Source organism: Mus musculus, chromosome 16 (assembly GCF_000001635.26).
Source record: "Mus musculus strain C57BL/6J chromosome 16, GRCm38.p6 C57BL/6J".
In the NCBI taxonomy this organism is placed as follows: domain Eukaryota; kingdom Metazoa; phylum Chordata; class Mammalia; order Rodentia; family Muridae; genus Mus; species Mus musculus.
Window position 1 is genome coordinate 87803225 of NC_000082.6, and position 6000 is coordinate 87809224.

The window sequence follows — 6000 nt, forward strand, 5'->3', positions numbered from 1 at the left end:
TGCCTCAGGGAGACTTGTTTCCATTTCTTTGGAAATAACTTGCATTTTGCAAACATTAAAACAATCAGCTCCCATGAAATAAATTAAATCATAACCTTTGGATGATATGCCTACCAATTTCAAGTATCTAGGAACTTTGTGAAACAAAGTAAGAATAGATAAATAAAGAGTCATTTGAGAAGGAATATTTAGGGTTGCAGACCCCTTCAGCTCCTTGGGTACTTTCTATGGCCTAGTCAGCCATCATTGGAAAGAGAGGCCCCTTGGTCTTGCAAACTTTATATGCCCCAGTACAGGGGAACACCAGGGCCAAGGAGTGGGAGTGGGTGGGTAGGGGAGCGGTGGGGGGGGGGGGAGGGTATGGGGAACTTTTGGGATAGCATTTGGAATGTAAATGAAGTAAATACCTAATAAAAATTTGGAAGAAAAAAGAAAGAATATTTAATAAGCGGTGACAGAAAGTACCTTATGCTAGTTAATAGTCACCTTCTGATAGTAAGCAGTCAGAGGTTAGGACTTACGCTAGTTAACAGTCGCTTCATGCACGTAAGCAGTCAGAGGTTAGGAGACTTAGGACAGCATGAGCAAGGCATAGGTCTGATAGCAGCAGCAGTGTCGGCATGTACACACACACACACACACACACACACACACACACACATTACTAGAAGGCATAGATAGAGCAATTAGGCAAAAAGAAAGAAAAGACATACAAGTAGAGAGTAAATAAATATCTCAGTTTACAGATTATATATTCTCTAAGTAGAAAAATCTCAAAATTTCACACACAAAACTCAAAAGCCTACCAGAACTAATTAATCAGTAGAGCTCTAGAATACAAAATCAACATGAAAATTCAGAAGTCTAGTCCCATAACTCCTAAGGGTATAGAGGTAGTCATTAAAAAAAATCTTCCAACTAAAAAAAGGCCCAGGGTCAGATGGTTTTAGTGCAGAATTCTACCAGACCTTCAAAGAAGAGCTAATACCAGTACTCCTCAAACTATTCCATAAAATAGAAACAGAGGGAACACTACCTAATTTATTCTATGAAACCATAGTCAGTCTGATACCTAAACCACACAAAGACCCAACGAAGAAAGAGAACTTCAGACAATTTCACTTATGTGCATAGATACAAAAATACTCAATAAAATTCCTACAAACCAAATCTAAGAATACGTCAAAACCATCATTCACCACGATCAAGTAGGCTTCATCCCAGGGATGCAGGGATGGTTCAATATACAAATATTCATCAACATAATACACTATAGAAACAAACTCAAGGAAAAAAGTCACATGATCATCTCACTAGATGCTGAAAAAGCCTTTGACAAAATACAGTACTCCTTCATGTTAAAAGCCCTGGAGAGATCAGGAATTCATGGCACATACCTAAACATAATAAAAGCAATGTATAGCAAACCAAAAGCCAACATCAAATTAAATGAAGAGAAGCTAGAAGCAATCCCACTAAAATCAGGGACAAGACTGCCCTCTCTCTAGGTATTCAATATAGTACTTGAAGTTCTTGCTAGAGCAATTAGACAACAAAAGTAGTTCAAGCGGATAAAATTGGAAAGGAAGAAGTCAAAGTATCACTATTTGCAGATGATATGATAGTATACTTAAGTGACCCCCAAAATTCCACCAAAGAACTAGTACAGCTGATAAACAACATCAACAAAGAGGCAGGATGTAAAATTAATTCAAACAAATCAGTGGCCTTCCTTTATACAAACGATAAACAGGATGAGAAAGAAGTTAGGGACAACATCTTTCACAATAGCCACAAATAATATAAAATATCTCAGTGTAACTTTTATCAAGTAAGTGAAAGATCTATATGACAAGACCTTCAAATTCCTTAAGAAAGAAATCGAAGAAGACCTCAGAAGATGAAAAGATCTCCCATGCTCATGGGTCGGTATGATTAACATAATGAAATGGCCATCTTACCAAAAGCAATGTCCAGATTCAATGCAGTCCCCATCAAAATTGCAACACAATTCTTCATAGACATGGAAAGAGCAATTCTCAACTTCATATGGAAAAACAAAAATTGCAGGATAGCCAAATCATTTCTCAACAGTAAAAGATGTTGGGGAATCACCATTCTTGACCTCAAGCTTTACTACAGAGCAATAGTGATAAAGACAGTACGGTATTGGTACAGAGACAGACAGGTCTATCAATGGAATAGATTCACAGACACAGAAGTAAACCCCACCAACTATGGACACTTAATCTTTGACAAAGAAGTAAAAAACATACAGTGAAAAAAGGAAAGCATCTTCAATAAATGGTGCTGATCTAGCTGGTGGTCTGTATACAGAAAAATGAAAATGGATCTATTTTTATCACCTTGCACAAAGCCCAAGTCCAAGTGGATCAAGGAACTCAACATGAAACCAGATACAGTGAATCTAATAGGAGAAAAAGTGGAAAAGATCCTCTGATTGGCACAGGGGGAAATATCCCGAAGAGAACACCAATGGCTCAGTTCTAAGATCAACAATTGATAAATGGGACCTCATGAAACTGAAAAGCTACTAGAAGGCAAAGGGCATAGTCAATAGGACAAACAGAAACCTATAGATTGGGAACAAAATTTTCACTCACCTTACATCTGATAAAGGGCGAATATCCAAAATATATAAAGAACTCAAGAAGTTAACCTCCAAAAACCCAAATAACACAATTAAAAAATGGAGTACAGAGCTAAACAGAATTCTCAACAGAAGAATCTTGAATGTCTGAGAAGTAATTAAAGAAATGTTCAAAGTCCTTAGTCAACAGGGAAATGAAAATCAAAATGATCCTGGGATTCTACCTTACACCATATAAGAATGGCAAAGATCAAAAACTCAAGTGACAGCACATACTACTGAGGATGTAGAGAAAGAGGAACACTCTTCCGTTGCTGGTGGGATTGCAAGCTAGGCCGACCACTCTGGAAATCAATGTGGCAGTTCCTTAGAAAATTAGAAGTAGTTCTACCTGAAAACCCAGCTATAACACTCCTGGGCATATACCCAAAAGATGCTCCAACATGTAATAAGGACACATGCTCCACTATGTTCATAGCAGCCTTAGTTATAATAGCCAGAAGCTGGAAAGAACCCAGATGTCCCTCAACAGAGGAATGGATAAAGAAAATGTGGTAACACAATGAAATATTGTTCAGCTATTAAGAACAAGGACATCAGCTGGGCGGTGGTGGCACACACCTTTAATCCCAGAGGCAGGCGGATTTCTGAGTTCGAGGCCAGTCTGGTTTACAGAGTGAGTTCCAGGACAGCCAGGGCTACACAGAGAAACAATGTCTCAAAAAACAAAACAGAACAAAACAAAACAAAACAAAACAAAACAAACAAACAAACAAAAAAGGACAAGGACATCATGAATTTTTCAGGCAAAAGAATGGAACTAGAAAATATCATTCTGAGTTAGGTAACTCAGACCCAAAAGGATATGCATGATATGGACTCACTGATAAGTAGATATTTGCCAAAAAGTACAGAGTACTCAGGATACAATTCACAGACTGTAAGAAGTTTAACAAGGAGGAAGACCCAAGTGAAGATGCTTCAATCACACTTAGAAGGGGAAACAAAATAATCACCACGGGCAGAGGGAGGGAGGGTCCTGGTTGGGAGAGGAGAGGGAGAGGAGAAAGGTATGGGGTGGGGGATCAGGAGAGAAGCCTAGAGGGTCAGGGGAATTAATAGAAATATTCAGCTTTTGGAGGTGGGAGGTGGGGGATTCTCCAAAATGTCTGAGAAACCTGGGAGGTGAGAGACTCTCAGGACTCAATGAGAGTGACCTTAGTTAAAATGTCCAACAGTGGGGATAGGGAACTTGAAGAGTCACCTCCAATAGATAGACAGGCCCCAAGTGGAGGGATGCTATTACCTACCCATAGTCAAAATTCTGACCCAGAATTGTTCCTGTGTAAAAGAACTGCAGGGACATAAATGGAGAAGAGACTGAGGTAAAGGCAGTCCAGTGACTGGCCCAACTTGGGATCCATCTCATGGTGGGTGGGGGGGTACCACAGTCTGACACTATTACTGCTGCTATGATGTGCTTTCAGACAGGAGCCTAGCATGGCTGTCCTCTGAGAGGCTCTCCCAGCAGCTGACTGAGACAGACGCAGATACTTATACCTAACTATTGTACTAAAGTCGAGGCCCCCTATGGAGGAATTAGGGGGAAGGAACTGAAGGGGAGGATGACCTCATAGGAAGACCAGCAGTCTCAACTAACCTGGACCCCTGGAAGTTCCCAGAAACTGAGGTACCAACCAACCAGCATACAGATGTAGAAGAGGCCTGGTTCTGCCTCCAAGTCCCATGCTTCCAGTAATAAGACTCAGACTCAAAACTTATTTACAAATACCTTGGCCATATAGATAGGCTCTATGCTGACTAGATCATAACCAAATAACCTAATTCTTTTAACCTACATTTTGCCATATGGCTAGTTCTCTGTGCTCAGGCATCTGTCTTCTCACATTTTCCCTGTGAATACTTCGTGCCTGGCTCTATCCCAGAACTCTTTCACCTTCCAGGTGTCCAGCTTTCTATTTCCTGCCTATGCCATAGGCCATAAGCTTTTTAATTGACAGGTGATGGATCCATAAAATACACATGATATTCTCTTTACAATTCTCCTTTAGAGTCCAATAAAAGTCTCTCTTTCTTTCAAAAATAAATTGAATATGATTATAAATATAATCACGAAAACTGTAAGGTATGCTATACATTTATAACGTTCCATCCATTTATATTTGGCAACTTAAAGTATTCTATTAGTTATCCTATCTTGGCGAGTTCAGAGTTCTGTATCTAAATCATTTTCTATCCTAACTTGTATTGTCAGCCTAAAAGCATCTTCTTAGACTTAGAACATCTTAGTTCTTAAACAATTTAAGCTTGTAGTAAGACTATGAATATCTAGTCTTTAATCCCATCAGAGACCCGAGAAGGGGCAAATATTACCTGAGTGTGTAGGAAGCACAGGAACACAGTTTCCAAAAATGATAGAAATCACAGAGACTGCTGACTGCCCGGACAGTCCCCAACACTCTCTCTAATGTTAGAGCATGCATCTTCAGCCTTTTGGTCCAGAAGATCTGGCAGACATCTTGTGAAGCAGGAACTATGAAGGACTTGCTTACCCTGTATTGCAGAGCTTGGCATTTGAATTCCCTGCTTTCATTTGCCTTTCCAGACAGATTTGTCTGTAGTTGAAGCATGGGAGTTTTCTTTGCCCAGTGGCTAGCTTGCCACAATTGAAGCAACTCCACAGGGAGGTTATTGGTGCTCCTCATCTTTGAAGTAGAATGGGGGCACTATGAGGAACAGACCTATCTCATAGTCAAAAGATCTTTTAATAATAAAATAAATTTATTTTTCCTACAATGGTACTTTATTGATTTGCCACATTTTGAGCCCTTGAAAGACACATATAATATTGATTCTGGACACATCCCTTCTAAACAGCTGAATATCAGTTGGGAACATCTTGATAGACTGATTTGTAGAGAATTCTAATTAATTTGTAAAGTTCAGATACATATTGTATCAGTTAGTTATTTTTTATTATTTATTAATCATTTTATTTTTTACATTTCAAATGTTATCCCCCTTCCTAGTCCCCTATCCACAAATCCCCCACTCCATCCCCTTCCCCTTTGCCTCTAAGAGGGTGTTCCCCCACCACCCACCCATTCCTGCCTCATTGCTCTAGCATCCTCCTATGCTGGGCATCGAGTTTCCATGTGATCAAGCACCTCCTCTCACACTGATGCCAGATGAGGCAGCCCTCTGCTACATATGTAGCAGGAGCCATGGACCTACCCATGTGTACTCTTTGGTTTGTGGTTTACTCCCTGGGAGCTCTGGGGGGGTCTGGTTAGTTGATATTGTTGTTCTCCCTATGGGGTTGCCAGCCCCTTCAGCTCCTTCAGCCCTTCCCCTCACTCTTCCATTGT